At 36.1% G+C, this 23,184-nt stretch overlaps 1 protein-coding gene and 1 long non-coding RNA gene across 5 annotated transcripts in view; one reads left to right on the top strand and one right to left on the bottom strand.

The window, feature by feature from the left end:
* Positions 1-23,184, top strand: part of IL1RAPL1 (interleukin 1 receptor accessory protein like 1) — a 676,860-nt gene that overhangs the window by 556,277 nt on the left and 97,399 nt on the right. The gene's annotated exons all lie outside the window — the stretch shown is intronic.
* Positions 20,186-23,184, bottom strand: part of LOC140684935 (uncharacterized) — a 51,982-nt gene continuing 48,983 nt past the window's right edge. Inside the window, exon 2 of the long non-coding RNA XR_012057956.1 lies at positions 20,186-22,653. This is a non-coding gene — a long non-coding RNA (uncharacterized lncRNA). The remainder of the gene's footprint in view (positions 22,654-23,184) is intronic.

Here is a 23,184-nt window from a genome sequence, read left to right on the forward strand (position 1 = left end):
ATATTTCTGAGTTTTAATAACTCAAAGTCAAGAATGTCCTACTTTCCTCAAATCTTTATAAATTACAAGTAATTTTTCAATAGATAAATGATATTACCCCTACTTAGATCAAAATTTCTGTCTAAACTTTTGAGAATCTTTGAATAAAATATGATAACTATGGAAGCAACAGAGTTTTAATAACTTTAGCTGCTTAGGTAGACATATCTTTTACCCAGCTCAGAACATCTTTCTGATAATATTATGTGTCTGTAAATTTACAACAAACATAAATCAGAGCCATGACACAAGAATTTCTCACCAATTATCATCTTCAAAAATTAATAGATAAAAAAGAAAGTGCAATATTTTTGAGTGCTGTCTTAAATTATATGTCCACAGATACCTGTTTTTATAGTGAAGGTAATTGCACTAATTCTTTTCTCCAGCACACTTCCAAATTCATAGTACACATAATTACTGGGGTAGGGTAGCCTCAAGTTTTAAAACAAAATTTATCAATTAAAATATATTTTGAAAAAAATCTTTACATAAAAATGTCAGAGCAGTTATTAGGGAGCTGCAGATTTCAGCTTCCCTTGTTGAAATCTTTCTGCTTTAACATTTCTGAACCCTTTCAATGATTTAATATGTCTATAAGATTATAGACTTCTTATGGGAGGGGTGAATCCCAGAGAAGTGGTAATCTTCCCCCAGAAACAGTTAGTCATGGATAATTTGCACATACTCTTATTATTTATATTTATTGCTGTGATGCTGCATGGAAACAGACAAGAATAGCGCTTGATTGTAACAGACAGAAACAAAGCAAAAAGAAAAAAAAAGAAAACAAAAACAAACAAATACCAAGAAGGATGTGTGCTTTGCATCCAGCAAATTTCAGTCTGGATGAAATACATGCATGGGAAATGAATATTTCACAGAATGTTGTGTAAGCAGAGCTAGAAGAAAATTGACATTAATTCCATGGCTGTAAGCAGGGGAAGGAGGAAAAGGGAGAAGGCAAGAACAGGATGGGAAGGAAAGGAGTCAGAGAGGTGGGAGTGGAGCTGGGGCTGTGGGGAGCACCCTGGTACCTGACTGGCACAGTCAAGCAGATTCTCTCCCCCAGGCTCCCTGCCACCACGTGAGAACAATAAAGGTTTCTTGGATGGCAGGCATCACCCCAGAAAATCTGCCTTCAAAGATCATGGAGCTGCCAGCGCTGTACTCATCTTCCTTTCTTGCAGGAGATGAAAACAGGGCAGAAGAGGATGCAAAAATAAAATACTGTGTGTGGCTTTCTCAGCAATCACCTGAACAAATGTGGATTTCTCAAACTGATCCTCAGCTCAGTCATTGCATGTGTTCTGTTCTCTCGCCTCACTTAAGGGATTCACGTCAAATAAATCCATTTCTTCAGTTGTATTTACTGTTTCCTGGCAACCACCCACCTTGGAAAAATAAAACCCTGTGCAATGAGAAAGAATGCAAGACCATCTCCTTACCCCCTCTACCCACCTCTGGCAAGGCTTTCTAATCTTAATTCCATACGCAGTCAGACAGTCTGTATCTAAGTTACTTTCCTGAGACAATGGTTATGCAAGTTAGGGGCATGTCAAGTCAGTTTGTTATTTAAACTCTACAAAGCTTAATCATATGAATAATTCTGATTGATAAAATTAAATATGTGAAGTTTTCCTTTCATTTTCTCAGCGTGTTCATGCAGGAGGTCTTTTTCAGAAAGGAAAATGAAATTAATTTTAAAAAGATGAGTTTGTACAAATAGCTTTCTCATATAACATGAGAAAATATGGCAGAAAATTAATTAAAGCATAAAATTGGTGATGACATAATATTAAACAATAAACAGATTTTGTGAGTTACTTAAATTCACATAATGGGGATTTTTTATTATATACCAACAAAGTGCATAGGGAAGGCATATGCAGACATTCACCCTGGAAGCCATCCCTCAGAGTTCATGGGGAGTTCACTTGCAAGGGGAAACCAAGTTTTTCACTGCAGTTTGTGTATAATTGTGCTCAGGTGTGTGAAAGGGCAGGTTTCTCAATCTGTTGTTTCTTTTCCTTTTGTTGTAGTCAAATGTTGTGTATTTCTCCTCCTTTATTCTACAGTTAACTTGTTCTTGGGGGTAGCTAACAAGGACATTCTAAGAATGCTTCAAGAAGGTAAGACAAGGATGCCAGCAGTGAGCTGCACCAAAACAAAGATCTTTAGTTCTTTGCTCTTATTTAAAGACAAACTGTAACAAAAGCATGGAGGACAGCAAGTATATATTAGTTCCCCAGAATATTCTAAACTTCATTAACTTGCGCATTAGGGACTTGAATCTTCAAGTTTAACTTTTTCAGGGAACGAAAAGAGACTTACGCAGCTACACGCAATTAGCATAAATTACAGTAAATTGTGAAGAGTAAGGATCGGATATCTTCCTGAAATTAGGTGAGGTTCACCAAAAGCTTAATGACCCACCTAGAAGAAAAAAATTGCATTGAATCACAGAATCGCTTAGGTTGGAAAAGACCTCTAAGATCATCAGGTCCAACAATTAACCCAATGTTGCCAAGTTCACCACTAAACCATGTTCCCAGGTGCCACATCTACATGCTTTTCTGCACATTTCCTGGGATGCTGACTCTACCACTGCTCTGGCCATCTTTTTGTGATGCCTGACTACCACTCCAGTGAAGACATTTCCCCCAATATCCAGTCTAAACCTACCCTGGTGTGGCTTGAGGACATTTCCCTTCAGCCTATCAGTTGACCTTGGTGAAAAGACCAATGCCCCTAGCTGTCTACAATTGCTTTCAGGTAATTTTAATGAGCAACAGGGTCTCCCCTCAGCCTCCTTTTCCCCAGGCTAAACACCCCCAGCTCCCTCAGCTGCTTCCTTAACTGGCACCAGCTTCAGTGGTATGACTTTTGTGCAGAGATAGATGGCCTTTTCCAACCTAGATGGTTCTGAGATCAAGTACAACCATAAACATTTTACTACAGCCTGGAAACAGCATCTGTCTGTGTGTGTTTGGATACATGAGTGTCCTGCAGATCCTCAGTGGCCAACAGTCCTGTGTGACACAGCATAGCAAAGAGCCACTGTCTTCAAGAAGGACAGAAGGAAAGCTTAGGGAAAAGGAAGGGAGAAATCTTTCTTCTCAGTTTTCCTAAATATCTTAATTTTTCTTTCCATTCAAAAGAGGTAGGTTAATAGCAAGAAGACAGTTTAAACTAGCATGTTATTGGTGCAATTAAGTTTACAGTCTATGGCAAAAGATGCTAGATGACATTCATCTTGCAAGGAGAGGAACAGGTGAGGTGGAAGTTTTGATAATAGCTGGTCTCAGTGATTTGCAATGGGATTTTGATGTACAAGTCTATTTTAGCTAATATCACAAATATATTGAATTCAAAAAATTCAGTAAAGTACAGCAAAACTGTATCTTCAGACAGGAACAGCAGATTTTATTTTAAGAGACTATGTAGACTAATCGTAGTTGCTGTGGGAAGAAAAGCAAAACTTTATATCATGTGATATATAAGATCATGAATCATATAGACAAAAATCTATAGCCCCTTTCAATACCAGATGGAGAGGAGGTCATTTAAAATGAAAATGCAAAAGATTCAAAACAAGAGGTCCTACTTTACATAGTATGCAAATAGTCTGTGGAACTCTGTGCCATATAGAATAGTGTTCAAGCAAATAAAATTCTAAGATTTAAAGTTAAATTTATGTAAGTCTACTAATAGTCTGTGAGGTTAAAATTAAATAGATTATTAAGCAAATTATTTCAGTATACTGAGAGAACAAGAAATTTTCTCCCCAACTTTTTTTTCTTTCCATTTCTAACACAGAGACTCCAGATTTACATTTAAAATTTACTTATAATATTTTTATATTCTAGTTAGCTACTGGGGTTTTTCTGTGTGTGCCTGTGTCAAAAAAAAAACCCACCAGAAGTAACACTGAATTCTCATTTTCTTAGTAGAATAGAAGAAAGATGTGTGTTTATGGTAAAATGGAGACCCACATAAAGGGAGGAATCCTACAGATGAGGATGAGATTTCCTATTGATTAGAGAAATACATGATTTGGAGTAAGAGGCAGCTGCCAGATGAAGAATGCACAAAATATCTGGTACTGCTTGAAGTTGTTTTTGTTGGGGATTTTTTTTTTTCTTGCAAAAGGGAGTGACAAATACACCTTTTCAGTTGGACTCTGATCACTGAAATGAATTAGTTGATTCTGATTCATGAGGCCCCATGGTTCTCAAGGAAAAGATAAGAAAGAATATCACAACAGAGACAAGAATCCTGAAGAAAGAAAATTTAGAACTCCAACTGGTATGTTAGACTATTAGAGGAAATAGTAAATTTTGAAAAAAAGGGAAGCTTGGGAGAGTTCTGAATTCTTTGATGACACTATATTGAGGACATATTAATATTTTGCAATGCAGAATGTTGGATCAGAATTTTAAGAAGGAACCATCATGGCTGAATCACAAACTGTTCAACTACATGAAGCTCAAGCTTAAAGTAGAAAAAAGGTTTAGTTCATTAGAGATGAGTAGAGCAGGATGCTCACATTTGAGGAGTAAAAATCAGAAAAACACAAAGTTTTCCACAGCTACCGAGACATAAATGATATTATGGCAATATTTTTTTTAATTCTAGAAGGACCAAAACTCTGTTTCTATCCCAAATGTGTTTTATTGTTGCAATAGACAACTTTTTGTTCCCTGTGAAGCAATGCATCTTTTTTCCTTTAAGTTTTGGATGATCTTGTATTTCCATCTTTGAGCCAAGCTAGGACTAAAACTGATGCATTTTTCTGTTGAAAGAAATTTCAAATTATGCTTCTAGTATTTGCCTTTTTTTCAGCTTGAATTGCAAAATGTTCCCCTTTTATTTTTACTCCAGATAATGCATGGTGGGAATAATCTGAAAAGCTTGAAATCTCTACCTTATACTGTGTAGAAAAATGTATTCCTCTAGAAAAAAGATATCAAGGCCTGGATTAAGGAGATCAAATTTTAATGGAGTCGAAATTAATTCTTTTTCCAGCACACAGCAGTAGTATAATTGACAGATGATTATATATCAGCCTTTGCCAAGAATATTGCTAAGCACTTTAAGTCTGGCAAACTCTGTGTTACTTTGTGATTGGTAGAAAAATCTATAATTTTCTCTTGGGGAAAGGCCAATCTTATATCAACTCAAATGTTACACCATGCTCTTTCCTTCACAAAATTCCAGCTGTACACACTGGATGTGCTCCTAAAATGATAGATTTAATTTATTTTTAATAGAATTGAAAATTTATTTATGGAAACAAGCTGACCAAAATTGACTTTCCAACTCAACATTTTTGAAGATGTCAAGATGCTCTTGGCTTCTCCTCTGGATTTCAACTCACAATTGACTTATTAAATTAATGGTAGCAATTCATGATCAAGGATTATAGCAAGTCATTGAGCCTCTGGAGCCTTTTCCTCTCACTGAATCTGAGTCTGAGTAAGTTTCTGCTTGTGCAGCCCAAATACTTATACTCTGAAAAGCTTTTGGTCATACGCTCTTGTGATTATTTTGTTTGGTCTAATGGGATATTTGGGGTTATGAAATCTTTCTAAAATGTGTGAACCACTATAGATAGCAATTGCTTGAACAGTATCACACATTGCCATGTCATGTTTGTGAGATTATACATATCCTATATACATATATGCACAAAAGAAATTGCTGAAATCAACTTTATGAGAACTTAGTACATTTAAATAGTCAGTTTTACTGTGTCATTCAAATAATAAGTTTGCACCCTCCTTTTCAGAAGAAGGCATTGACCATCTCAGGCCATAAGGCACATACAGTTTATCAATGCCTTCCTTCATCGACAAAATAATTTTGGAGCAATTTGCATTTAAGAAAGAATCAATATCAAATCTCATGATTTTGTTATTTGATGCAAATTTAAATAAGTACTCAAACTTTACTGAATACTCATGCCTTTTCTTTTGTCATTGATCTTTTCACATTTCCCTCTTTGGTGGTTTCAGTTTGATGAACTGGGCAGAAACACCAATGAAATGTAGGGGTCTCATTAGTTTGGGCATGGCTTGAGGGGTTTCTAAGAGATAAACATTGTTCACCCGCCTGTGTACAGGCAGGTTGATGGAGCTCTGATATTTTTTATTCAAACCATAGAAAGATATAATTTAAGCCAAATAATAATTGTGAGTCTTGACCAATTTGACACTGCGTGCCTAGAGGGAGTTGCATCTAATCTGCTATTGAACAGCTGGGTGCCATCTCATCCTCTCATATCTGAGCTGAAAATGCACTGCTGGACCAATGGGCCAATTGCTTCTACTTGAATGAGAAATTATATAACTGATGCTAACTGCAAGGGGGTTTTGGGGTTGTAGAAACAAGAAGAGAGAACCATAGGAGTGCACAGTTAATTACAAAGACAAATTAACACACTGATTATAGCTTACATTTCTTGCTAACCTGCCTGCATTAATTATTTTTCACTGATCAAAATAACTACATTGCAGATATGCATATATTCAAGCACAAGTCATTTGCTCTCTCAATAAAAAGGGAAAGTAGCTAAGATATGTTAATCCTTTTCTTTAAAGTAAATGAAACAGTATACTGTCAGTTGCCATCTTTAGGACAAATAATCCATGTACTTCATGCAGAAAAAATAATCAAAAATGCCTGCATAATTCTTCCTTGAAAAAGTACTTCTGGAATACTAGTGCAAAAACTCTTCTGAGATAAAATTGGTAAAGCAGTTCATTTTTAAGCAAAGGATAGCTTTTCCCAAAGTATACCCATATTCGGATTATGATCAAAAGGTGTATTTTACTGCAGAGTCCAGATCCATACGTCATTAGAAGAACAAGTATAAGTAACCTTTTCTTTTCTAGAAGTACTGCAAATGCTTAATTAGGATTGAAGTTGTCTCTGGGGTGACTGTACCTTTACATATATCCTAAATTACATATATCCTTAATGTCATTTATTACCAGAACCTCTTGCATTCAAATGCAAGAAAAACTGGGGAGCAACCTTAGCAGTGAACACTGCAAAGGAAGCTCAGTAATGAATCCTGGCAGTGAAGCTCTAATCATTGCTTTCATGGCAATTATTCAGTGTACTGAGCAGGACTTCAACTCATAGAGAAAGATGGACAATGAATACTGAATTTTAACCTGCCTTTTAAGACATTCTAAACAAATTTAATTGGGATCACATAATTACTCAAAAGGCAATCTCAAGTGCATTATCATCCTCCTGTGTCAGCCTTCTATGCCTTGTTATCCTGTTAGAGTGTGTCAAAAAATTGTCACAGGAGACTGAATCTTACAGAGGATAATAACCCTACTGCTGCTTCTTCAAGCCTTAAACCTGAGATTTGAAATAATGAGAGGGCTATGCTGCTGGGAAGAAACTTTTTTTATTCTGGGGGGATTTTTTTTTCTTTTTAAGCTAGACCACCCATCATAGGGCTTTAAAAACAATATTTTGAACAGTGGAATCTTCATGGCTTTTGTTCACTGATTTATTATGCATTTTTTTCAGAGATATCCAACAGTCCCTTGCTTGCTGGGCTATATATATTCCTAATGATCCCTTTCCATCTCTGTAGAAAAGAAAGAACATGGAAATTATAGTTCTTAGGATGGCACCTCATCTGTTTTTTACAGAAAGTTTACAAGTAGAATATATTCGGATTTTCTTTTCCCTTTCATTTGAATCCACAATGAAGTTTGAGAGCATCCTGCAGCAATATATGTGTTGGTGTTACTGTTTGCACCATTTGTTACCAAAGAGAGAAAAGGCAAATGAGCATTACCAACTAAATTTCTTGTTTACTTGTTATTCATACCCACTCCCAAAAGCTTTGAATTCTACCAAAATGAAGGAATCTGATGGAACAGCTAAGATAAATAATTTTCAGACAAAGTCTTCCATCAAACTTGGCTTTTATGTGTCAAAAAGCAAGATAATAAAATTCTTCTGCCCCTGCCATCAGTATCTGGATTGGGAGCTTAATGATGCAGAGGGACACTGTCATTGCTACTCTGTCCTCAGAAGTGAATATTAGACTGTCTTTCCTGCATTTATTTTTACTTGGTAATCATTCATTTTACCAGCAGCAACTGTAGCCCTTCCTGAACTGCTCCCTCCCCCATTTCCAGGGGCCATAGGTAACCATGTTTTATCTTCACAAGCATTTTAAATTTTAATAGTACTCCCCAGCTGGAAGTCATTGTGGATTCTTAAACTTTACCTGTGAATTCATTGCTTTGCATCCTTTTGCCAGACCATACAAAGCTCTGTACATGCATGGTGTGAGATTCAGAAAGGAGAAGCATCCCTTTTCATTTTGCTAATTTTCTGGGTGATGCTTTTAAAATCAGCTGAAAGAGAGACAAGCTATTGCTGACAGCAGGCTTGGCTTGAACAAAAGAGATCAATCTATAGCCAGATCCGTCTGCTGCAAGTGCTCCCAGCAGCATTCATATCTTTTTACTTGAAGTACTTCCATTTGGAACTGCTATGCACAGATTTTCTTCCTCTCCACTTTCATCAGCAATGGTGATTTGATGTCAGGTTTTAAAGACAAGTAAATCAACATAGAGGAATTTGAAAATGACTGAATTACTCTGTTTCTAATTTTTTTTTCAGACAGAACACCCTAGGTAATCAGGAACAATTATAGACCAGGTTTAATGTGGTGACTGGGCATAGCTTTATGACCCATAAGTGAGAGTGGATGCACACTAACAAAGCTAGTTCAGCACATGATAGGCCCAGAGATGAGAAGGGCATCACTGGCTCACAGTGCTCCATGTGCAACCCAACTGAATCTATCCTTGCTGCACAGCCAGAGAAATACCTCAGTGTTTTGTGTTTTGTGACCTGATGCGATGGTGAAAATTGGCAGAAATTAGGGGTAGAAGTGTTGCAGTATAAATAACCTGTAAGTCATGATGGTATTTCTGGTGTGGTGAGAACACACCTCCCTAATGCAGAAGGGCTTAGAGCACTTTGGAAAGAACAATGGCTTCATGTTATTTTGACTCCTTAAGGGAGGGAAAGGAGAGGAAAATCAGTAGAAAACAGGTGTCTTCCATGGACACACTACAGAAATGACCAGAGGAGGCCACTGTAGACAGAGCCTGATATCATTGTATTTCTATTTATTTTACACTCCTGAGCAAATAGGGTTAATTAATCCCATTATCAAAAAAAAAATTAACATGTCAGTGATGTGAACAATGAAAATTAACGTATTTACAATTGAAAAAAAGGAAAAAACAAACAACCAAACTAAAACTGGTTGACACCATTATTGGTATTGGCTTTCCAAGCAGACAAGAAGGAAATCATTATTTAATACTTTATAATTTTGGCAATATAGTACCAACACATGTGACGACATTTTAATAAATATCAATTGTATGACAGTGACACAGGCAGTCCCATGTAAAGACAGTGACTATGTAAGCAGCAGTAAAAGTTTGGAGCTCTTATACGTAAATAAGTATGTATAACATCCTTCAGTTTACTGACAACTCCTTCAATTTGCTGAAAACTGAAAGCTACTACTTTTGGATCAAATTAACCATAAAACAAGATAGCTGTATAACAATTATAATATTTTAATAAATTCTGTTTACACTTATTAAAATAAGATTTGAAGAAACTGCAAACCAATCCAAATATACTACTTTAAAATATTTTAAAATAGTTTTATTTTAAGCACGTGCATTTTTAAATCTAAGCAACTTTACATTGAAAAATTAATTAGGAAATTATTTCATATTTACAGAATTTTGGTCCATATTTACTCACAAACTCCAACAATTACCAAATGAAATACATCAACAAAAAAGCAAAATTTAAATAAAAAGCTGTTGCCTCTCATCTCATTCAACAAACACAGACTAATTAAAATCTGTATCACCATAAGACAGAGTTCCTTGCATGTAATCAACAGAAAAATGAATATATTTTTCTTTGTTTCTTATTGCTTTGTTTTCTATACTGATTTGTGTTATGCATTCATTAAACATATAATAAACTGGATTGATATAAGCATGTGAAAAAATATTTTGGTGTTTCTCTTCAAATGAGCTTTCTATTTTAACAAGTACAAGTCAGTCCTCAATTGTTTTTTAGGTATAATGCTAATAGCAGTAATTATATATTCCTTTATCATCATATTCTTAATTGTCACTCACAGTTATTTACATGTGAATTCAGAAATGGCATTTTACTTACTGCTAGGCAGCTGAGCAGTGTCACTTAATTTATAACAGGACTAATTAAAATTAATGAGTTTTTTATAATGTTCTTTTCCGTGTTTACTGCATGAAGTTTATTAAAATATTCAATGCAATAACAATAAAATCCTTATTCAAAGTAATAATAGGCATATATATTTAATTCAATGTTAACTTGCTTTCTGTTAAACTGAAAATAGATTGAAAACTCTTTAATGGCACCATGGTGGTTTTGTTTATCTTCTTAATGTTTTCAAATACTTCTCTGGAGGAGTCTCCTCATAAAATCATAGAATGATTTGGGTTAGAATGAGGCCTTGAAGATCATCCAGTTGAAACCCCCTCTGGCAGGGATGATTTCAACTGCACCACCTAGCCCATAGCCCCATCCAACCTGGCCTTGAATTCACCAGCTGTGCTTTGCTCTCCTGGTTATTCATCCCTGGAACCAAAGCTTTTAAAGGACTTTTTGTGTAATCCAACTTACTGTGTTTCTTCATTTTTTCTTAGTTGCTAGGGAAAACAAGGATGTTATTGATAAAAATTTCAACAGTCTGTAGTTTTCATTGTTTTTAATACTTTTTTTGCTAAATGTCATTTTCACAAAGTGCTGTTGGCTATTTTCTCCTAACTACATAATAAGCTCCTGTCACCTCTTTGCATCCCTCTCTAAGGACAATGCATTTCCCTCCTTTATCATAGTCATGAAAAAGCAGTAACAGCATTCAGTGTTCGACAAGGTCACCAACTCTTCCACCATAACCAAATGTAGAAGACTATACTTTAATAAATTACTTGTTACAAATACTCTAAAGACACATTCTTGCTGTGGGACCATTCTATTAGCACAAAGCATCAAACTAATTAGGAGCAGCACACATGCAAATGAAGTTGTTCATCTTAAAAGACTTTGAATAATGCCTCTATGATAAGCAAAGCAATTAAAATAGCAATTCCATGTAATTATTAATCTTTTTAATAAATTCTGTACACTAGATTTAGTTCATTTTTTAAGTCCTAAATCAAAATATTTCTTTGCATTATATTTAAATATTGTTTATTAGTTATATTATTTGTTTGTGTATTTTTAATTAATAACTCTAGCCACTTAATTAAAAAAGTTTTCCATTGCTTCTCAAACTTAAAAACAAACATTTATAAGAATGTCCTAATGTCCTAATAGGAAAAAGTTGCTATAGAATGGCTCTATCTTTATGACTCATTCATTCTACCAAGAGAGAGCAGTTACATTATGAATTTTTATCCAGTGTCTTTTTACGAGACAGAAATGGTTCTGAGCTTAAACAGGAAGGAATGAAAATACTTTTTTTTTTTTTTTCTCATTGTCTCATCTACTCACAGTTTCATGCACATGTAGCAGTGCAGTGAATTCAAACTCTTGTTTACTGCTCACTGACCCCAGGGATAAAAAGTTTGGGTCTATGGACTTGGAGACAAGTACACCTCTGTGCTGTAGGATCTGTTTTTTAGGATGAACCATTTTCACAGTCATGTAGAACGACATAAGGTGAGAAGTACCAGCAGCCAGCCTTTCATCTGTTTGCTAAATCCCCTCTCTGCTCTGTGTATTAATGAGGCAATATGTCTAACACACTGATATCTTTAATTTATTGGTGTTTAAAAAATAAAATCAGTTCTATCTTCAGAAAGGGGCCGGTGTTCCTTCCTGCTTTATCTGATATCTTCTCTTCACATGACCTATGGGTCCTTCTCAAGATGAGAAGGAAAAGCTGAAGGTGTTGCACTGAAAGATGCTCTGCATGGGTAAAGGTGAATCCTTTTGAATTTTATGGCATAAAGCAACTCAAGGTGGGGGAGAACTGCTGGGAAAAGCTCTGCAGAAAAGGTTCAGCGAGCCCAGTTTAACATGAGCCAGCAGTGGGGCCTGTGGCAAAGGCAGCCCCGGCACTCTGGGCTGTGTTGGCAGTGGTGGAGCAGGCATGTCTGTGGAAATGATCCCTTCCCTTCACTGGACATCAGTGAGTGCATCTGGAGCAGTATCCAACTGCTAAGGAAAAGAGGGAGAGGGGGAGCTCCAGGCTGGACCTCCCAAAGTGGCCTACGTTCTGTATGCCATGGAAAGAGAGAGGCTGTGTCCCACTGCATTTCATTTCTCCATCACAGTGGCAGCCAATTCACACTGGTACAGTTCATCTGCTATGAAAAGAGAATTTCCTCGTGATCTCCTTGTAGCTGTCCAAGTTCACACACCGCCGACTGTCACTTGGGATGCCCTGTACAGGACTTCCACAACCAGTGCTGCTTCATTCTCTTAATTTCTGTCAAGAAAGGAGGCAAGTCAGCTTTACACAAAATAGCCCAAACCCAAATGCTGAAAGAATATCTCTATTTTAGCTAAACATTAGTATCTACCTTGAATTCCCTGTGAAAAAAATTATTTAAAGAAATACACAGGGTAGCCCGCATTATGCTCTGGTCATTAAGAGCCATGTACAAATTCTTCAGCCTTTTCTCTGATCACTAAGTTGCTTTCTTTGCCTTCCAAATCAATACGACTGCCTGCTTTTCCTGAAAGCTTCTTCAAAATGCTATTTCAGAGATTAGTGCACTTTATTGTTCTCCTTTATCCCATGTTCTTAAAGCAAAATGGTTTTCATTTAAAAATGGCGCTATCATCTGAGAGCAGTGGAAAAAATGAGCATTGGAAATTTAGACTCCAAGATACTTCTTCCTTTGTTGACCAAGTTGAAAATTCGTATCATAACATATTTCCTAGCACAGCACATCTTTGCATTGAATAAATATGGATGTGTTGGATACTGAATTGTGCTTTGATCTTATTTTCTTTCACCCAAAGAAAACTTATACAGAGTATGATATATATGTAGCTGATTTTCAGCTTGTTCTGTAGCTTAGATGACATGATATACTTTGATAAGGAATGCTGCTCAAGAGGGAAGGGAAGGGAAGGGAAGGGAAGGGAAGGGAAGGGAAGGGAAGGGAAGGGAAGGGAAGGGAAGGGAAGGGAAGGGAAGGGAAGGGAAGGGAAGGGAAGGGAAGGGAAGGGAAGGGAAGGGAAGGGAAGGGAAGGGAAGGGAAGGGAAGGGAAGGGGGAAGGGAAGGGAAGGGAAGGGAAGGGAAGGGAAGGGAAGGGAAGGGAAGGGAAGGGAAGGGAAGGGCTAATATGAAGGTTGGGTCTTTCAGTTTTGTTGGGTTTTTACTTTTGAAATTTGGTTTTAGAAGGCAAACAAAACCCTGAAACGTTTTTGAATATCAGGATTATGCTGGCTGAGCATTTTGGATGAGAATGTGGGTATCTTTATGCTTTTACCCTAAAAATTCTTTCTCTCTCTCTCTCTCTTCACACACTTCTTATTTTTAAAAGTTCATCTTTGTCTAAACTGACATATCTCTGGGCAGTTTTTCACCTTTGCAAAAACCACTTTGATATTTACCTAACTCTGCTTTAAAGCAATTTCTTCTCCTCTTGCAAATGATCTGGTCTGTACAAGGCTCCCAAGGATCCATTTGAATAACCCATGACAAATTAAATCTTATAGAATTGTAGAAGGTATTTTGGGTGTGGTGCAGAGCTCAGGGAAGGTAAGGGGTGTGAGGACATGAAGACAATGCCTGTCCTGACATATATTTGCTGCTCATGTGTGAGGGTGGAAGTTGAGCTTTGCTTGCTGAGGACAGCACTGCTTGACCCCAAGCAGGAGATGAAAGGAGCTGTGTGCATCACGAGCCTCTTCCTTTCACAGGAAGGTCGGTCGTGGTAACATTTGCTTGCAAAGAGAAAGTTTTTGATTTTTACTTCTACTGGCTTCTCCGAATGTTTTCACCAGGGAATCTGTGCCTAAAGTGTTTCTGAGTTCAGACCAAATGTTTCTGTTTCATCTAGAAACCTTCCAGTGTTTCCATTCATATTCGACTTTCCATTACATCTTCCAATTCCCAAATTGCTTAGAGGATAAAAAAGAAGTTTTTACAATGTCAATTATTTCCTAAGTTAAAGGTCTTGGCAGAAAAATAAGAACTGTAAGTTTGCAACAGTTTCTCATATTTTTCAATTAAAAGGAAGGCGGCATACTGCTGTTTATTGAAAAAATATGCCAGCATATTTTTTGTTTGCTCACCAGATAAGCTACATAACTAAAGGTAAACCCTTCAGATTACCTGTTCTTTTTCACTGTCTCAGACTTTATGAGCAGAAAACTGCTGAAAAACATTTACCCTTCTCAGATGTCATTACTGCTTTCCAGATTGGTTCCTATTGCAAAATCAACAATAACACAAGTGCTACAATTCAAGCTTTGCAGAGGGTGGCAAAATATCACCAGAGAAATGAAACTGTAGAAGATGTCATCCATCTGTTGTTTAACCCAACCAAAATGTATTTATTGCAATTCTTTCATAAGGACTGTGTCTTTAGAAGCCAATACAAGTGCATTTGTTGTCAGCAGAAGGCATCCTTTAATTGTAATAGGAAGAGGAAACATTCCTCTTTGCCTGATGATACAGAATTTGGAAAAATAGTATCAACAAATCCAGAAACATCCTAAATTAAGAATCCAGCTAACAAACACATTGTATTCTGTTGTGTGGCTGACAAGATGTTCTAATATGAATCAGTCAGATGTTAGGTTATAAACAGAAGTCTGCAACACATTCTTTCTTACTGATTCAATGGCTTTCACCCAACATGATGTTGTCAGAAATAGTGAAAGATGGCAGCAAAAAGAAAATCAAATGTGAAAAAGACCTGAAAGAGATTCTAAAAATGTATCTATAGTTATTAAATTTTGAGATTTCAAAGACTTTTATGTGTCTGTTTTAGTTCAGAAAAAAAAAAAAATCGAATATTAAGTGATTTATTTATTAAGGTATTAAAAACACATCCAAAGCAAGTTAATCAACAAAATGATAGACATATTTTTCAAGAAGGGATTTGACTGATGACAATGATTAGCAGCATAATAACATATTTGTTTCAAGCCCAAATAAAAATTACAGATTCAAGAAACTGTTCTTTGGAAACCTATCGAAGTACATCACAAGGATTTTTTGATACTTCTAAAGTGAGAAAATTCAGCAGTTCTCATTGTACTGAAAAAGAAGCAAATATTTTCAAATATAGAAAAGCAGGACACATAGAAATATGTCATAGATGAAAACATTCTTTAAAAATAGCCTTAAAGAACAGCATTCTTCTGAAATAGCATTACAAAAAAAAAGAAAAAAAATCAGGTGGATTAGTTTGTAGTACACAATTATGCTGAATTTATTCTTTAAATTATTTTTCCCCTTTTGTTTGTATCATCATAGGAAATTAATTTTTTTTTTTTTTTTTTTACTTTCATTGTTCTTTTTTTCTTCTTCTGAGTAAAGCTGACACTTTACTTATAGGAAAGTGTGAAAAATTGCTCATTATTATGTTATTAAAAGCATTGGGAAACAAGACAAATTCTGCCTCTGGAAGCTGCATTTCCTACAGAAATAGCTTTAAAAATAATTTGAGCTTGTGTTATGAAATTCTGTCTCCACAGAAATATTGCTATTGATGTAAATTCAACCAGGATGTCATCCATAAAGTAATTTGCTTCTTAACAGAAAAGCTGATTTAAATATGGAACTTACAACAAGCCCAGTAGAAGAACTAGAGTCAAGAGCTGGGTAAAGGAAAAGCAATCTGAGTTTTGATTTTTTTTATCATCATGAAGGAAGCAAGGGAAACATGATGCCCTCCAAAGTGGTACCAGTAAAAGCTGTTTATCCCATACCACAGGAATGTGTGCACTGTATATGCTGTCAGAAAACTTTTAAAACTTTGATGGCAGTCTTAGTACCTGCATATCCCTTGTCATTAGAAAGGTTAGGTGCTGTCATCATTGTAATTCTTTTTCCATGTCTGAAATGGATCTTTGAACTCGTGATTAATTGAAACACAGCACAGGTTTTAGTCAGCGTCTTTCTGGTTGTGAAAGCAAGTTGGACTCTAGTAACCAAGAGATTTTGTTTCTTCTTGCCATAAAGCTACCATTATAATTACAACTTGTATTTCTTACTCTGTACGTGGGGGCATCAGGTTTCATCCATAGCTTGGTCTTTCCATTGGAGTGCTTTATTCCTGTGAGCTTTTGTGGAAGGAGCATTGAAGCAGTGGGGCAGCAGCAGCCTTGTAGTTCTGTCAGTAGTGTGAAGATGAAGTCCATCTCACTTAAGAAATGGAGAGAAAATAAAATCAGAAGATAGGGAAGATCACAGAATGAGTCTCCAGAGAGGACGCTGATAGATAGCTTGTGTGAGAGACAGCAAAATTCCTGGATGCAACAGTCAGAGCAGCAAACCCATGGGCTACATCTGAATGTGCTGAATGTCAGGGACATGTGTCCTGTACCTGCTTGGACATGAAATGCAGTAAGCTGATCATCATGTATTTTTTGCATTTGAATACACTTAAATTGAGATTGTTCCCAAATTAGTTAATATATTTTTAATTAGTTGCATCTAAAGGCTGTTTAAAACACCACAAATGCTTTCATACGTAATCAATTGTTCTGTACATTTTTTTAATGTTTCATAAAGGTCATTAAGTACCTCTTTCCTTTGATCTGCTTGTTGCTTCGTCTTTAGCTATTTGATAGGACTGGATGTGTAACCCTACACATAGACCCCTATTTTCACCTGTACCATAACAAAAAGTTAAAGCATGACGTTTGGTGTTTTTTTTGCATCAAGGAATATCGGACAATAAATGGCAACATTTTCTGTTCTACAGCCTACTTTGAAAATTGTTCTTTTAGACAAGCAGAACTTCCTACATTGCACACTGTTTATGTTTATAGGTTAGTAATATTTAAGCCTTCTGGTATCTTCACTTAGTGTCATCAAATAGGGTACACCTGAATGTGAAATCCATAACACCAAGGTTTATTATTATTTGAAATAAAATGCTATTAAAAGCAAGAGTATGGTTCAATAGCCTATCAAATGAACAAAATTATAATCACACAAGCTCTGATGGCTATTTGATTTTGCTTTGTTTCCATAGTAACTATAAATAGCTAATTGTAGTACTCTTACACAAGTTTTTGCCTTTTCTTTCCTAAGAGTGGATGCTGGTTGTTTTATGGAGGGCAAGAGTCTGTGCAGGAAACATTAACAAATTGCTTTATGTTATTCAGAAGTCCAAGCTGATTTATTTATGCAATTAACCTTTATTATAGCTTAATTTATCCTAAGTTAATAATGATAATAAATAGCATTTTGTTGACTAGAAGTATCTAGTGGTTTTCCACAGGACATGACTTTATTATCCATCTTGATTAATATCTTAATTTTTGCTGTGGAAGCTGGAATTATTCTCACATGAATGGTTTTTACTGATGATACATAAAACAGGAGAGCGAATTAATATGTGATTATATTGCTACAATGAAATAATAAAATTTATATTGAGATATAGTATTTATGAGAAGATTAGAAATTTAATCTAAAAATATCAGCTTAAAAAAAAAACGTGAACAAATACACTTCCAGTGAAATAACACATTTTCAGTTCAAGGCATGAAGCAAGGTCTATCAACATTCTAAAGTGTATTCCAGGGACTTTAATGACGGACAGCAGGTGAAGTCAATGTTCCATGTAATACAGGTGCTCAGAAGGCTTACAAAACTTTATTCCGAGCCTGACAGGAATTATTTATAACTCGCATTCAGTCTAGGATACCTCTCTGGGAAAAATGAAACATCCTGTGATGTTTGGATAAGAAATCCTTACATATAGCAGCAAATATTTGTACTTGGAATTCATTGTGTGATTTTGTAGGTTTCCTAGCAGAAATGTTTTGTTTTCTATGACTACACCCAAGATCAAGAGATCTAACAACAGCAATGCTTGTAAGTGTGATTTACATTATTTACTGTAATCAATATCTACAAAATAGATCCCACATGGAGCACCTTAAAACTCTACAGGACTGCAAATTCACCTTTGTCTATGAAAATGGTTATGCATTAGCACCATGCAAAACTTTGAACCCAGTGTAAGAGAACAGGGGATCTGGAGGGCTGCACAGCCCCTGGGAGCTCATCCAGATTTGATTCTGCTCTAAAAAGCATGAGTCCTGTACTAAGATGCTATTTGTAATTCTGTAAGGATTTCATGGCTTTGCATAGTTTCATATGTAAAGTAAACCAAATTTTGCCAATCTGTCATAATCTGGCTCTCACAGAAATTCCTCAGCATGCACAAACAGAACACCAATGAGAAGAAATCAGAGTAACAAGAACTAAAAGCACATTTTCCAGCAAGTCAAGATTTCAGTTTCACACTTCTAATCATGAGAAAGCAGCTAATCATTTTTTTATAAATAATTGCCAAAAGTCATGAGGAAAGTAAGGAAAATACTCCCAGTTTTGTGTCACTGAAGCAATTTCTAGTAATTTCTTTAGAAGCAGAATATAAAATATAAAGTTCACCTACCAAATCTCACTAGTCCATAGATATGCATCAGCTTGTCTTACCTGTGTGAAAATTAGAGGTTATTTCAGAATGTCAAAAAGGCAGCAGTGATATTGAAGAAATACCAGCTGCTGAACAGCCACTTCCTTCTAAGGAGCAGTCTGAACATGTGGAGGATGGATCAGGACAAGCCTGTGCATTCTCCTTGGATGTCTAATATAAGGGGGAAAGCAGAAATAGGAAAGTGATAACGTTCATCCCTGGTGGCTCTTTTGCGTGGCTGTGTGTTCATAAGGAATCTGAAGAAAGGGAGATGGTTCTCTGTCCAAGGTCTTGACAAGTTTAAAGTCCCTCAGAAGCAGAATATGTAGGCTACAAACCTGTGGCAAGAACTAACTACTGTCCTTTGTCCATTCTACAAAGTGAGAAGGAGGTAGGGAGAAGTACGGTACAAAGGAAAACATGCTCCCCAGATTTCTCATTCGCAAGAAGGAAATCTTTATTGTGCTGAGAGGATCAGTCTAGCCCTCAGGAAAATGGACAATCATTACAGCAGGTGCCAAGAACAATGTTTCTGTATCATTAGACTGTGAATTGTAAAATCATGTTTAAAATTGATTTGGAATAAAAACCAGTTCAGCCACTGATTCAAACTTTAATTCACATTTAAGCAGTTGTCATGTAACATAATTCATCAAAATTCCATGAAAACAGAAATTATGCTCTAAAAAAAGCCCTGACAGGATTAACCACCATAACTACTATCTCTCTGCTCCTTGGGTACCAAAACATGGGTGGTAAAAATATTATAAGAAAAAATTCTGAAAATATCTATTTTGCTTTTGGCTTGCCTACTTACTTGGAAGAGAAGTAATGCTTTCCTTTCAGTTTGACTGTAAACAGAAAGGTTTTAGATACAGAGAAGATATTTAATACTTTAAACTGATTTCTTGGACTGGCATTGTTAGTTTAAAAACTCTTTTTGTCAGAGCTATTCAGCATATCCTTCAATGTCCAGCTTAGTAAGCACAGAGTTGTTTATGCATTTAATGGCTGATAAACCCTCTGATTTACCCAAGGGGAAATTGTTTTTTTAGCAATTAAGCAATTATTTATAATCACTTTATCTTTTTCTGATTAACTAATTTTTATAATCAATAAAAATAATAATTATATCTAGGTCTAAATTATTGTCTGTCCAGCTAATGAATTATTCTATTTCCAGAATAATAAATCCATAATAGCAGTTGGCTTTTTTGGCTTTTTCCATACATACAAGGATTTCTTAACCTGGTTCTGCTTGAACGTTATTTAGAAGTATATCTTGAAGGAATCTCTAGCTAAAGTAAAAGATTTCAAAAGAGCATTTACCAGTTCCCATAGAGCAGGTGGAGGTCACAGGACACACACATCTGAACCTGAGGTTACAAAGTGATTTTGTGGCTCTGAAGCCAGGCATGGACTTTGCTTTAATAAAGGTGAGACTAACAAGGAGGTGTTTAGTGCCATCCATGTTAGCAAGTACTTACTGAAATTCTTTGTACAGTTTTCATTTAAAGAGTATAAAAAGAATGCCAGCAGTTTTGAAATGGTTTATAAAAGAACTCAAAGAATAATGTAAGGTTGAAAAACCTGTCTCAACTGTAGAAGACTAAAAAAAAGTTAATCTATTTAACTAAACAAAAAGAAAGTTAAGAGGTGAATTGTTTGTAGTCTGCAGCTGCCCACATGAGGAAAGTATTCTGCTGGTAGAAGGCTCTTTAATCTTGCAGATGAATGGAGAATGAGACCCAGTGGCTAGAATCAGAAGCTTAATAAATTCAAAGTCAAAATGAGGCAGACTTTTCAGCAATAAAATTTAATTAAACTGTACCAAACATGCTGGAGTTTGTAGTGCATCTCCCAGCATTTAAACTCTGTAAATTAAAATTAGTTGTCATTTTAAAAGACATGCTCGAACACCAGCATGGTGGGCAAAGTGAACAAATCAGTAGTTGAAGTTTTTGGAGCTGTTTTGCAGGAAATCAGATTTCAATGATCATAATGGTTCCTCCTGGATAAAATCCTATGAAACTTCTGAGGCTTATATTCTGTTGTCCTTTCTCGTAGTGAACATTATTTTCCTTTGCAATTAACCTCTTTTGAAGCCATTGGCACTTCATATCCAACATGTGTAACAGAATCTGGCTCTCAGGAATACTGCTCTGCAACTTCATTCTGTTTTAGCACCAGTAAGAAAAATAGCATTTGAATTTGTAAGACATATAGTCTTCACGTGTGTTATGCCTGTGACAGAAATCATTGTGCAGTGTTAGTTCATTATTTGCCACCTCCATTCCACCCTGGCACGTCTTTGTGCAGGGTCATGAGTGACCTCTGCTCACTGAGAAGAAAGCCCTTGGAGAATTTTTCAGGCTCATTACCCAGGATTACTCAATCCATGGAAGCATCCTGAGTTCTATTCAGTGAAGCCACTCGAACCTCCTTTTTACAGGGTAATATTTTCTACATTCTAGACTTCAGTGCCACAAGAACTGGCTGGTGGAACTTTTTCTGGCCCATTTACAGTGGACCTGAGCATGACTTCCAGAGTAGTGATTTATCTGCTCCAGAGAGGAATGCCAAATTTCTGTCTTGATCATATATATATAAATAGAATTGCACATATATAATCAGCTTGTTTTGTTAGGACACAAAAGACCTACTTCTTACATATAAAACATGGATAAAATAAAGAGGACTCCATAGTGAAGAGGGCTCTGACATATGTGGTGTGATTTGTAGCATGCTCAAAGAAAGGGATTTTAGCATGCTCATGAAATTTTTTCTTGGTAAATATATTAAATTACCTGCAACTTAAAAATTAGTCACAATAATTGATAAGTACCATAGACCAAATAGACCTTAGAGACTTCTTAGAGAAGTAAATACTCAAATGCACCCTAACTGAAGGAATGGACAGATGGAACCCTGCTTCACCCTCCACTCAGGAAAAATAACCCAAAAAAGGTGGAAGACGAGTTGGGTCAGAGGACAATATTTATCCTTTATGAGAGCCATTTTTTTATACTCTGGCATGTCCTCTTTTAACTGTCTAAAATAAATCCAGTTGATATTACAGTGTACAAAAATTTTCTTGCAGTACATAACTTTATATGTGCAATAATGGTAATTCTACAGGCAGGTCATTTTCATCGACTAAACTGCAGCATATTCTGTAGTTAAGTATTTAAAACAGACTCCTAAAAAAAGTTACATTGAATCCACGAATTTCACTTAACTGATTAAAATTTTCCATTGAGCAAATGTGGTGTTCTCTATTTGTGATAAACAAGATGGTATTCCAAATGCTTACCTTCCACTAAAATAAGAAAATTACATTGTAATTTAGAGGGCAGCTTGCACTCATTTTATGGGACTATTTCCTGAAGGCATAACTAGCAAACTGACAACATGCTTTTGAAATAGCTCATATACTTCCTTGTAAAAAAATGTACTGCACAGATGTTATTAACTTGCCTCTCTGTCTTATACTTGCATTATAATGCTGCTCTATCTAAAGCATGTTATGCAAAAACCAGCATACATAGAATATATTCAGGTATTCAGATTATATATTTTATAAAGCAGGTAAAGCAGAAGCCACACACACAAAGCAAAACAAGGAATTCATTCACCACTCCCCATGGGCAGGCAGGGTTCAGCCATCTGCAGGAAACCTGGGCTCCATCAACACAGTGGTGGCTCGGAGAGACAAATACCATAACTCTGAATGCTCCCCTTCCTTCTTGACTCCCCAGATTTTATTGCTGGGCACGATCTCCAAATGGTGTCGGATGTCCCTGTGGTCGTCTGGATTGTGTCTCAGCTGTGTCTCCTCACAATTTCTTCTGCAGTAGAGGCCTGCTCACAGAATGGTGCAAGAGACAGAGGAGGTCATGACACTGTGAGCTCAGCTCAACAACTAAACAACTAAAACAACCCTGTGTTATCAACTCTGATTTCAACACCATTCAAAACCACAGCAACTAATGGGTAGCTAAAAAGAAAGTCAACTTTATTCCAACCAAAACAATGAGAAAATATAGTTTACCCCAAGTTTACAATAACAGAATAATTAAGCTTAGTAATGCAAATTCTGTGAAAACAGTATCAAATCTGACTTTTATAGACACTGGCCCTTTGGTGACAAAAAAAACGATTTTTTTTTTAGAAAAAAGTTATTATGCATCAAGCAATGAAAGCTATATCCTTTGAGTTCATTGATAATGGATAGCATGTCTGGCATTTGCCATTTTCATCTACTGGGGGGACAGTCTAGACCTAAAAGAAGATGTTTACTAATACCAGAAAGAGCCTAGAAATGTTTTGAACAAGATACTCAGTTTTCAAATGGCTGTCAGGCACTATGAGAAGCTCATGGAAGGTCCTGTG

The sequence above is a fragment of the Taeniopygia guttata genome, chromosome 1, assembly GCF_048771995.1.
Source record: "Taeniopygia guttata chromosome 1, bTaeGut7.mat, whole genome shotgun sequence".
In the NCBI taxonomy this organism is placed as follows: domain Eukaryota; kingdom Metazoa; phylum Chordata; class Aves; order Passeriformes; family Estrildidae; genus Taeniopygia; species Taeniopygia guttata.